Here is a 13,499-nt window from a genome sequence, read left to right as displayed (position 1 = left end):
GCAGCATTCACATTGCACATATGAGGGACTATATAGCGAGTAAATCTATGTACGCATGGATGTTGCAGAGTTGCCGCAGTTTGATTGACAGGAATCTGGCATTTTGGGGTACAAACATGGCATTTAGGGGGTGTTTGTGAACATGCAGGCATACCCAGGCATTTTTAGTGAGGGTCTTTGATGAAGGACGTCAGGTTATATTTATAACCATATTAACTTAAACAATAGATTTAGGAGCTGATTTATTAAGCCTGGTAAAGTGATACTGTTGAAGGTGGTAACACACCGGCCAATCAGCTCCTAACTGTCAAGTTACAGGCTGGATTTAAAGAATGACAGGAGGAGCTGATTGGCTGGTCCATCATCACCGGGCCTAATAAATCTTCCCCTGTGTGCCGTGGCATCCTCGGTGCTTCAAATAATCTATGGTCAATGTAATAGACAAAACTCGTACTAGTGGCTTTCAATCATCAAGTATGTGCACAAACAGAAGCAAATCCAGTTCCTCACTACATAACAGTCCATAAGGATGACATATAAACACGATCTGCTTAACTTTAACTTTTATTCTATATTTATTTTGACTTAGGGGTGGATTAAGGTCTGTGGGGGCCCTGGACAACGAAATTGTGGGGGACCCCACAGACACCACTCCCACCCCTGCAAACCCCCCCCCCCCCACAGACACATCTCCCCTCTGTATCCATCCCCCCCCCCCCCGCCGACACATCCCCCCTTGGTACCTGGGCAGCACTGGGGGTTCCTGCAGTTGTCTAAACAGTCAGCGCCGTGGTCCCTGCAGTGTATGGGAAGTTAGCGGCAGGGTCCCAGCAGATGGGAACTAGTAGCGGTATTGGCTACTAGTTCCCATTCGCTGCAGGGACCCCACCGCTGACTTGCCATCTGTGGCAGGGACCCTGTCGCTGACCGCCCAGACCGCTGCAGGGACCCCCTGCCCATCTGTTCTGCGCCAGCCCGCCGATCCCACTGCCCAAGCACGGGGCGACAGGAGCCCCACACCGGCAGCAGTGCCAGTGTGGGGGCCCCTTATGTGTGGTGGCCCCGGGGCGACTGCCCCTGTTTATCCCCGTGCTTTATCCGCCACTGGGGGTGGCGTTAGATTTGCTATGGTATCATCTATAGGACATTAGTGCAACAGAGTCTTCTTCCTACTGGTCACTTCAACATCTGTAGTGATCACATTCACCGGCCCTGCTGGTAAACAGACTGTTTCTGTGTTGTTTCATCTGTTATTAGTAAATATCTACTTCTTATGAAAAAAAACCCAGCTCCCAGCTCTAATAAAACTTTGCACTGTTTCATAAATCTTAATAGATGACAGATCCTGACATTCATATAGCTGCTTTGCTTGCCTCCAATGTTGGTCTCCCTGGTCCTCTTGTTTCTTTCTTGTCTTCTGCTGCCATCCTCGAGGATCTCTGGGGAACCTTCTTTGCTCTCTGTCGATGTACTGTACTCTGTGCCGCTGTAGTGTCTAATATAAGATGTCGCATGTGGGCAGGGCTATGATGCACCACTCCGAGATTAGCTAGTTGCATATACTTTTAATTATCTGCTGGACCACAAGCCATGATTGGCTCATGGTGAGGGCCATTTGAAAAGGGTGCTGCTTCCTATTGTCCACTGACGTTAATCCAGTGGATTAGAACTGTAGACCACATTGAGAATGTCATACTTCAGAGACTTTAACACAGTTTTTACCTATATCTCAGTATATCTCCACATTGTCTTCAGGCTCCCAGAGGCATTGAAACGTTGCTATTTGGTGAATAAATAAAACGGTACTCTTTACCTAGAAGGGCGCCCACGATTTTGATCTTGGGCATCGCAAGGTAAAAAATCGCGTCGGTCGCATCGCATGCGACCAAAAAATCGCATGCGATGCGACCGACGCGATTACCGCGATTTCCCATAGGGAACAATGTTAAATGGCCCACAGAGGCCAAATAGGCACCCTGAAGTGTGAAATGGCCCCCCCAATTGTTAACGCCACCCCACGATCAACGTCAACCCGAAGCGTGGCGAGCGCAGCGTGCCCGCGAGGGGTGGCGGTACGCGTCCTACGACCTTTTCATACCCCCACTATCCACGCCGGCGTGGAGTTGAGAATAGAAATTGAGCCCGAAGCGTGGCGAGCGCAGAGAGCCCCGCGAGGGGACGTGGACACCTGTGAAGCCCGCGAGGGGACGCGTATACCTGTGAAGGTATACCACGCTTCAGGCTCGGTAGCTCGCTGCGCTCGCCACACTTTCTATTCTCAACTCCACGCCGACGTGGATAGCGGGGGTATGAAAAGGTTGTAGTACGCGTACCGCCACCCCTCGCGGGCTCGCTGCGCTCGCCACGCTTCAGGTTGATGTAGATCGTGGGGTGGCGTTAACAATTGGGGGGCCATTTCACACTTCAGGGTGCCTATTTGGCCTCTGTGGGCCATTTAACATTGTTCCCTATGGAAAATCGGGTCAATTGGGACATTTAACATTGTTCCCTATGGGAAATCGCGGTAATCGCATCGGTCGCATCGCATGCAATTTTTTGGTCGCATGTGATGCGACCAACGCGATTTACATTTTAACATGTATTTCTATGTAAAATCGCGGGCATCGCATTGGTCGCATCCATTGATGGAGTGCTGCTTATATTGTGGATTTATATATACAGTATATATATATATATATATATATATATATATATATATATATATATATATATATATATGTGATATAAAATGAAGGCAACACTCTTAGGGGGTATTCAATACCGGCTGCTATTTCCGACGGGGGAAATAGCGGCAGGCACCTATTCATTGCTGCCTTGACCGACAGCATTGAAGCGGCAGATGAACAGAACGGGCCCAACTTTAAAAGCTGTCTGTCCCGTTTTGCCGAGAACAGCCATAAATTGTTGTGATAACGGCCGGATCTCGACAGTCCATGGCCATTTACGTGGACACGCCCCATTTTTGCCTATCGGCAGGTGGGACATTGAATCCCACCTTTCGATTTGTGGTTGAGCCAGGGTCACGGCTGTCGGGACGTACCAACATTCATGACTCGGGATTGAATACCCCCATTAGAAAATAAAAAAAAATAGTACTTTAATATTAACATTTTGGGGACTGACACCCCATCTACAGGACACAGGCATATATACTTACATTAATAAATAATACATTATGTACATATATGGTATGCATGTTTATATGCTGAACTAATGGAGGTAATAGAGACATTCTATCTTGAGCTACCCCACATAGTCTGTTTGCCAGAAGAGAAGGCGGTGCATTGCCAACTTCACATGACATGAGCACCGTGCCAATCAGGACCTACTGGGTCTGTCCTGTTAATGACAATCAGGTGTTCTTCCTCAATGGATGCACGCAGGCAATCTGCTTTAAATAGCTTGTGCTCTTGCCTACTTGTTTAGTGCGCCCACCACACATTTAGGATGTTAAGCAAGTCAACAAATTACCAGGCAGGATAATTAATTCAGGTCATGCAAACACAGAACTCAAATAGACCATGATGTCCTACCGCAGGAGGCCTGAAGCATTTTGGCACCAATATTTCTATGTACATTTACTGAACAGCGTTACGCCTCCTGAAAGGCACCTTTATCACGTCGGAAAAGGCTTCACTTGGCACATTTAAGTCGTTCATCCCTTCTCACTGCAAAGAAAAGTACGGCCGTCATTTATCAGTTTATTAACATGAAAATGGCTTTGATTAATAAGTATCGTTCCATACATTGTTCACGCTGTAGGAAGGAAGAGGTTAAGATTTATTGAAGATTTCTAGTGAAACGGCAAAGAAACAGCCCCTAGAATTAATCTCCCAGGAAATATCTAAAAAAAATCCCAAGGCCCATATTTCAGCACAGCATTTAATAATCGCCTTGAGTTTTAAAAGTAAGGTAGCGTTTCTATGTAGTTATTTACTCTGCAGTGGGAAATATTCCCCTGAGAAGTAGAATGGATAATGTAACTGATTACTCGCACCTGCCCAAAGAAACAAGCAAATTGTTTTAGTTTTTTGGCCAAACCCAACGGGTAAAATTTAACCCCTTTGTAGCTATAAACAGACATTTCCTTTTACCTAATGTTTCATTTGGTATCGTCATTCCTTTATTCCTCTAATGTCTTTAAAGAACGGGAGTTTGCCTTAAATTATTTTTTGCCCTGATACCGTAGGCTCAACTTTCAGCCAATGGGTGCCCCAATAACCTTTAGGTGACAAGTGGATGGGTTTTATCCCAGTTGGAAAAATGTACTTTATAAAGTGTATGTGGATAGGTCCCTCCCCCCCCCCCAAAAACAAAAATAAAATCTATACTAGCACAAAACAATAATACCAGAAACATACAAAAGAATCAAACAGGACACAACAAGAAAAAGTTTGCATTAAGGTATACATTAAAAGGGGTAAATGCCCCAAGACAACAGGGAATTTGTCGATTTTCCACTTTTTCTAAAACCTTGCAAACAAAGCAAGATAATATACAGTAATCAGGCCATAAGGAAATTAAATTATCATCGGTAAACAAAATAGCATAAATTACTGCTTACTGCTTACCCAAGGTGAAAGGTCAACTTACCGTCCACAGATGAGACAGGAATACTGGTATTGAACGGGAGAGAGTAACTGAAAGGGGCAAAAAGAAAGAAGAAAGGGAAATGGGTGGGCAAGTTGCCAGACAGGCGACTTGTCTGGTAGAATGGGAGAAAGTGTAAATATATTTTCCCAACACTGAAACAATGCCAGAGTCTGCAATCCTTTGTGATTTTTAACCAATACATAGTGAACCTATTTAGAGTGTGAATAAGTGCAATTTAGATACCATAGGCCAAATTGCATGTTTTTCAAAATATGCATATTTCAAGTTAAAATGGCATGTTTGAGTGAAGTCATCCAGATGTTTTCTGATTACAAAGTATACAATTTGCAAATGCAATTAGGTGTGATTTTTCACATCGCACCATAAACATTACCAAAAATAACCGGAAAAATAGACCTGGTTCTGGCTGCTTATGCAGAACCATGCACAGATCACTAAGATCCGTGAATAATTCTGTCCAAAAAAAAAAAAAAATGCGGTTCTGATTTCCCAAGTATGGGGGCAAAAAGTGATGGGGTCCCCCGTATTTAAGATCCAGCCCTGGGCTCTTGGATCAGCCCTGGTTCCAAAAATACAGGGGACAAAAATACTGGGGGTCCCCCCATATCATATTTTGTGACCAGCAACTGGCTCCAACAGCCAGCAGTGTCATGCCACAGCTGGGAGAGGTTACAACACTTTTTACCCAAAAATCATCAGCCCAGCCTCCACCGCCCAGGGATCCCGGGGAGAGCCCATGGCTTCAGCCCTGGACTGGTGAAGCCTGGGGGACCCTTTATTGGGGGGAGTCCCCAATCCCCCAGGTACCCTGTCCAGGGCTGACCAGCCAGGGTGTTCATGTGATGGCCACACATAAAAAGTGTCCCCGGCTGTGGCATCACACTGCTGGCTGCTGTACACCGATGCTGGTTCCACAATATGGGGTACCCCCAATTTTTTTGTCCCACATGTTTTTGGAACCAGGACTGGTCCAAGAGTCTGGTGCTGGGGTTTTAAATATGGGGGACCCCATCACTTTTTGCCCCCATATTTTCAACCAGTCACAGGAGACAAGATGAGAAGGAGGACAGCCCACTTTTGTACATGAAGAAACTCGGCCTCTGCATCAATTTTAAGTCTAATTCTAGCATAATTAATACAGACTATGTTCTAAATTGAACAAGTGTGTCTATATAGTCAACTAAGGGCCAGATGCAGAGTTGTACACTAATGCTGCTGCAACTGCAAATCTATTGAAACAGTATTATGCTACTGCTAAAAGTCCATACACACTGGGCGATTTTCCCCCTGGCCCGCGATATTCACAGGGGGTAGACTTTCCATAGCAGGACACTTTGGAAAGCCGTCCACCCTATCACTCATCTGCCGGTAATATACAGATCATGTGTGTCATTAATATTTTTATCACTGTTATATCAATGTGCATTATAATTAAAATGAATGCAATTGAATCGCTCTTAATTAGTCATTTGACTTAATTGATAAGATAAAGGATGTTATATGACTTTCAAATCAGACCTTTGTCTCTAGATGGAACAAATATCCGGGTTCCTTTTCCCCCTTACACCCGAACCTATCAGGAATTATGCTTTGTGTGCCTCACCCGCTTAATACATAATCCCTGACAAGCAACCACCAGAGCGATCACGGGACAGCCTCTACTTATTGGTCTTTAATCACCAATTTATCATCTAGAAATGCATATGGGCTAATTGAATACTCCCTATAGTCACTCTTTAGTAATTCACTTTTAATTTATTATCTTGACTTTTTTTCCAGTTTAGAAACATTCCTCCCTCTGTTTAATAGGTACACCTACTACTTTGTTGCCCCTCGTGTCTGAAATTATATGATACTGTTATGCGGCCATGCACCAATTAAGCCTTCTAGCAGACTAAGGGGGGTATGCAATATCCCACCGCTATTCCAGATGGGGGAAATATCAGCGGTGCCCTATTCAACGCTGCCTTCCCCGACAGCATTGAACAGGGATCTCGGCAGACTTTACAAGCAGTCGGGCACGTTCTGCCGAGAACAGCCGGGAATTTTCGATCTCCCAGCCGCAGCTCGGCAATATCCAGCTGCATCTCGGGCCACGCCCCCTTTTTGCCGTGCGGCAGGTGGGATATTGAATCCCGCCTGCTGAGCTGACGTTAAGCCAGCCGAGAAGTGACAAGACACTGGATTGAATATCCCCCTAAACCGGAGATGTTCTAAGTCTTGGAGAGTGATAAAGTCAAGAGCTATGAATAACCTACCAAGCTCCTAACTGTCTACATTACAGACTGAGTTTGAATAATTACAGTTAGGAGCTGATTGGCTGGCTGATTGGAGCTGATTGGCAGTCTGTAACAGTTAGGATGCACATATGTAATTGGCTTGAAACATCCGAACACAAACATTTTGTGTAACACACTGTAAAATAGGAGCAGTTTACGTTCTAATGCCAAAGGGAATGTGTTATTCTTATATACTGTAAATGATATTATATTCTGAACTGTATGTACGCTGCACATCAGGAAATGGACAGTAGGTGTAATTCATTATAACAATTGACCATTTCATATCCCATAATTATAAGACAATGTCAGAAGAGATACAATGAACTATTGGTATTAAAAATGTGCGATCATCTTATGTGTAAAGTTATGCTGGGTACACAATTTGGGCACAATCCCATCAATCTGGATCCAATTCAGACCGATTGGATGCAGATTAAATGCAGATTGGGTCAAAATCATTTGGTTGGATCCGAATTGGATCTGATTCCGATCCTACCTGCTGCAGGTAGGACCCGTATAAGATCCATTCATCTGAATACAGATGGGATCGGATTGGGATCGGATTGTATGCCAATTGTATGCTAATCATATGCAAATCGTATCGTACGATTTTCATACAATTTGCATCCAATCCAAATCGTTTTGGTGTGTACCCAGCATTAGTCTTCCAGTATGGTAACCATTGTATGCATCCCCTGCATGATAATATAAGGCAGCACAAAATAATGACACACGCCATCCAATCACATGACCTTACTCAGGAAATACACTGCATTTGTCACCTATGAAGGACGGTAGATCATATATTGAATATGTGGCATATATTATATAAGCTTGGAAATATAAATACAGTATATGAACTTGGAAATTAAAAAAACATCGGGCAATAAATCAAAAAGGAAAAGGCTATGAAGTGGTCAGGAGGAAAGCATTGTAATATCCTCATATACAGCACAGTAAATGTGGCAGCTGCGGAGGAAAGACATGATGAGGTGCCACATTACACAATGCATCCAAGCCCTATATCAGTATTGCTGATACAGTTACAGATCCCTAGCTGTGAATGAAACGTATATTGTGAAACACGTGTTATTTGTTACTGTATAATGAGATCACAAAAACACATTTATTTTGAAAATAATAATATAGTGTTATTTAGTTATTTATATCCATATGTTGTGAATATATTTTTGACATTTAATAAAGTGGTAAAATAGAAATTTCAGGGTCCTTTTATTTAAAAAAAAATTGCATGTGACTCTGCGTCTTTTATTTTTTTATGTTGAAGCTATTGTGTGACTGTAAGGTCCTAAACGATCCAATGGCAGCAATACGCAGCTGTGCCCTATGGTTATACAAGCTGCAGCGTGCGGACGTGGTCAGTGGCAGCCATGGTACCAGGTGAAGCAAGGCAGCTACTCTCTCACCAGGCATCCCATCACAACTGTCTATTAGACAGAGGTACCACTGTTTGTATGCAGTGGCTTGCATTGTATCTCTCTTCCTGCTTAGCACATGGGCCAGGGGTTAAAGTTGGGTTAGAGACGGGGTAAAACAGGGTGAAACAGAGTACCGTCACCTGCAATGGAAGTGTGGGGTGGATAATGAAGAGGCAGGTACTGTGAGGTGGACTTTAAAGGTGGGAGTGCTTGGGGTGTGCATTGGAGGGGCAGTAAGGTAGTTATTTATGGTGGGGAGTGCTTTGGGGTGGTTAGTAGAGTAAAGGGGAGTGCTGTGAGGTGGACTTTAAAAGGGGGTGGGTGACAAGTGTTGGATAGTGAAGGGGAAAGAGTGCTGTGAGGGGATCAGTGAGTGCACAGAGGTGGAATGTGCACTCTATTGCTCGGATTACTATAGCACCGCAGCCCTCCCGGCACCCCCATATGCACAGCGCCCCCCCCCCCCCGCGCGACCGCGGGGGCTGCGGTGCTATAGTTACGCCACTGGTTGTTAGTTGATATTTTGATGTGCATATGTCTACAATGCTGAGTAGATAATAACTAAGACTACAAGAGATAAAAGCTGCAGTTTTAGTGGACTTGATGATTTGATGTAACAGTATGGGGTCTCGTTTAGCTGTTTGGAGTTCAGCATTGTATGGGAGTAATCAGAAGAGTGGAAGATATATGTCTGCGTTGTGTTTATTTACATATTTATTTGTGACTATTCTTCCCTTTAAGATAAGACGTGATGGATGTGCTCATGTTAGCGTCATGTATATATCTTTCTCCACCAAAACTCCCAGATGTGACAACCAAATCAGAGCTAAGAAGAGTTTTTTAAACATTTTATATTGTGTACCCTTTGGATAAATAATCTCGGGTTTAGGCAGACTGTGGCTCACTAGGGGGGTTATTTTGGTTCACTCTTTCTGACAAAATCCTTCTTAGATGGACAAAACCATGTGCACTGCAGGGGGGCAGATGTAACATGTGCAGAGAGAATTACATTTGGGTGAGTTATTTATTTTCTGTGTAGGGAAAATACTGGCTGCTTTATTTTTACACTGCAATAGATCTTACTTTGAAGTAAAACCCCACAAAAATCTAATTCTCTCTGCACAAGTAACATCTGCCCCACTTGCAGTGCACATGGTTTTGACCATCTAAGAAGGATTTTGTCAGAAAGAGTGAACTAGAATAAGGCCCTAAGTGCTAAAGTACTACAAGTACCAGCATTCCCTGCTAAAGCTTTGCCTACAGCTGATAATGGTTGGCAAACGCTGTCATCAAATTATTCTTGATTATGTTTTAAAAAATAATAGTAAGCATGCACAATAGATAAAAAGTAAAAACAAAAACAAAATAAAGCATATAAAGGATATACTGAAATAAGATACAAACATCAGTGATATACTTATGTCCTAAGTTGTTATAGCGGTCTGCTGAGATTGACTAAATTGCAGCTTTGCCAAACTGCATGTTTTGTAGTGGTTTTGTAAATCAAGTGATCAAGACAAAATTGTGACTCATACCACATCATTTCAAGGCTGCTATTCAGAAGCTGCCATACCCATCTCTAACTTTGAGAAAATACAGTTTGTGCAATGTATCCAGCTGCAGTTTGTAAAATCTCCCATCAATCTACCAGAGAAAAGGCTCGGCTAGGCGAAATAACCCAAAGTGCATTGCTGTTTCGGCTTTTTGTTGGGTCAGAACAGAAAAAAAGGTACTTATTAGTAGGACAACATTTTTAATGCCTTTCAGCATAGGTTTACATAGTTACATACAGTAGTTACATAGGGCAGTATTCAATGAGGCTGATTCGCCAGGTTTTTATGGCGATTTTGTGCTGTAAGGCGAATTTCTGACTAAAACGGTGAATCCCCCTATTCAATGACCAGATGGCGAATACATTTCAAGGTTTTTTTCGCCATGATTCACCGAGTAGCAATCGCTATCTTTTTATGGTGAAGTGAAATGTGAACTTTTAAACTAAAGTGTTTTGTTTTTTACATTTGGTGTCAAAAAATCTGGAATTTTATTCTGAGGAGGGGCATGCTATTTTTATTCATGTGCTGTAAGCACATGAATATATATTTAATTAAAAAAAAAAATATATATATTTTTTTTTTTACACAGACCAGCCAGCAGGGGGAGCCGAGCCGCTCATTAGATATTCATATATTCACTTCACCCCATCATTACATATGCATGATCGGGTGTAGTGAATATACCCGGTCCCCTGCTGGCACCCCCGGGGGGCAGCCTGTGCTGCCTGACACCCGGGGAGCCCACCTCCCCCCCACAAACGTTCTGGGGCAGGCAGGGAGACTTCCATCTCCCTGCCTGCCACCGTCCTCAGGCTCCCTGCGGCGTTCGCCGCAGGAGCTCAAATTCGCCAGTCAGGGGCAGCGAGCCCCTGACTCGTTGAATACCGGAGCCGGCGAGGCTCCGGAACGCAGCGAGCAGTGGCGAATGTGCAGCGAATCCTAAACAGGATTCACTGCACGTCACCGGTATTCACATTGAATACCGCCCATAGTATTTAAGGCTGAATAAAGACTCACGTCCATCCAGTTCAACCTTGGTGTATTAGCTTCATCCCTTGTTATACGTAGTGTATACTGATATATTTCAGGACAGACCATGATTATTGCTTGTACCCCTGTATGTTTTTATCCAATAGATGTTTGTCCAACCTTATTTTAAAAGTATTTATTGTTTCTGCCGACACCAGATCTCCAGGAGGAGAGTTCCATTGTTTGGCTGCCCTTACTGTAAAAAAAATGTTTCCTTCTAAGGGAACGAAATCTTCTTTCCTCTAATCCAGAGGTTCTCAAACTATTTGCTCTGGGACCCCGTCAGACAATAAATATTATTACAGGACCCCAGCAAGTTACCACAGAATGGCCGCCACATGTGTGGTCAGTGAAGTTAAGTGACCGCTATTGTGACAGGGAGGCAGTGGGTAATGAGGGGTTGGAAAAGGGGGTAGGGGGATAAAAGAGGGAAGCAGAGGGTGTTTACTTAATGAGTTATACCCTGTCCCCTGTCCCCCCTCAACAAACACATTAGTCTGATGTCCAGCAACATGGAGTCGTGACCCCATGTTGAGGTGGTCGGGACCCATTTTGGGGACAGGACACACAGTTTGAGAACCGCTGCTCTAGTCTGAGCTCATGTCCTAGAGTCCTTCCTTACAGTAAAAAGGGCGTCTGACAGTTCCTTATATTGGCCCCTGATATATTTGTACATGTTTAGCATGTTTCTGTTGTGTTCATTTGTTTCTGTGATTTGCATAATCAACTCCTTTCCCTGGTCAGCACAGATCAATCTTAGTAGATGTAGGTTGTCCCTCTTAGCCCTCTGTAGCTAGCTCCGCAATGCATTCTGGGCCAAAGAAGCTGTAATCAACCATTTTCAATTCTTCACATGGACTCAGGCAGACCATACTTGCATCCTTTTGAAAACTAGTTTCAGGAAGATTATAGTTGGTAGTAGAATTTTGCACAGTGCCTCATTGAGGGGGCGTGTCATGCTCAACCCAAAGGGTGTGTCTAGTTCCATATATGGCGAGATTGTGAAAAGACATTGTGAACGTGGCAAGTAGAAGTGTGAGTGAGTACTGCTACATCTGAGAGGAATCTATTAAAATGACTTATTTCCAAATGTAGATGAGCCCCAAAGCAGTTAGTAAGAGATACTGTACTTGGTAAAGTGCTGGGAAATGGTGCTGATGATTCAATGTAAATGTATCTGTCTCTCATTCCTTTTTTTCCCCAAAATGTAACATTGTAATGTGGGCTAGGTGACATGAGGGAGATGTTTAGACTAATGAGGGAGAGAGGGAGATTGCTGCTATGTCAGGGAGTCTCCTGCCGAATGCAAGAGGGGAGGTTACTATGATGTTACAGTGTAATGTGGGCTCGTGACATGAGGGAGATTGCTAGACTAATGAGGAATAGAGGGAGATTTCTGCTATTTCAGGGAGTCTCCTGCAGAATGCAGCAGGGGAGGTAACTATGATATAACCGTGTAATGTGGGCTAGGTGAAATAAGGGAGATTGCTAGACTAATGAGGGAGAGCGGGAGATTGCTGCTATTTCAGGGAGTCTCCTGCAGAATGCAGGAGGGTAGGCAACTATGAGGCAGACATATCTCACATGGTCCAGCCTGGTACAGCGTTCAATGTTTTACTATTTCACGATAATGCCATTTCACGATACTGCAATTCCACATATAAGCATTTCACGTCAATATAAAAATTACATGTCTATGCAAAGTTACACTTATTACGCAATCTAATCAATCATCACATATATTCATGATCCCTTTACTGAATAATAAGTATCATTCTCCAGACATCGTATCAGGATGAATTATTGCAAAGTAAAGGAGGGTAATGCTGTCAGCTTTGAATTTGCCAAAGTGACTTAGGCCCTTATTCTGATCGGTGCGGCCCGATCAGAATATGCGGCCACGACCGTGCTGGCGAATCCCCGCCTTCCATACGGATCGCCACCTCCGTCCGTACGCGGATATATGGCGATCCGCATGAAAGTGGACGGGGATACGCCTCCTCCGTCTTGGGAGCAGCCCCTGCATTTGATGGTCGCCGAACATCGAATGCAGGGCCGCACGCTCCACTAGGTCCCGCCACCCAAGACCACACGGACACTTGTCCGTGTGAAATCATGTATGGGGGCGGGCAGCTGACATCCGGCGATGTCAGATGCCCGCCCCCTACACACGCGTCACGGCTTCATTACCATGCATACGCCCCGCGTTTGCATGGGAACGCCCATGAAACGCGGGGCGTATGCATAGGGTAATGAGGCTAAGTAGCCCCTCACGCCCCTCTACGCCCCCTGTGCGGCGTGTAAAGAATACGTGCGGCGAAATCGCCTGCACATGCGCAGAGTGACCTCTGCACATGCGCAGACGATAACCCTCGGCGAGACGACCGCATGCGGAGAAATCCGCACCGATCAGAATAAGGCCCTTAGTGAGAGGCTGAACAACATTTCTTATTAATTAGCAGTACAACAATAGTTTATTGAATGAGACAATGGGTGAGATTTAATAGGAGGAGATTTTCAGAATGTGAGAGATTTGGTGAGAAATCTCCAGGTTTTTTAAA

Source organism: Crinia signifera, chromosome 19 (genome assembly GCF_055691185.1).
Source record: "Crinia signifera chromosome 19, ASM5569118v1, whole genome shotgun sequence".
Classification (NCBI taxonomy): domain Eukaryota; kingdom Metazoa; phylum Chordata; class Amphibia; order Anura; family Myobatrachidae; genus Crinia; species Crinia signifera.
This window is presented reverse-complemented; position numbering follows the sequence as displayed.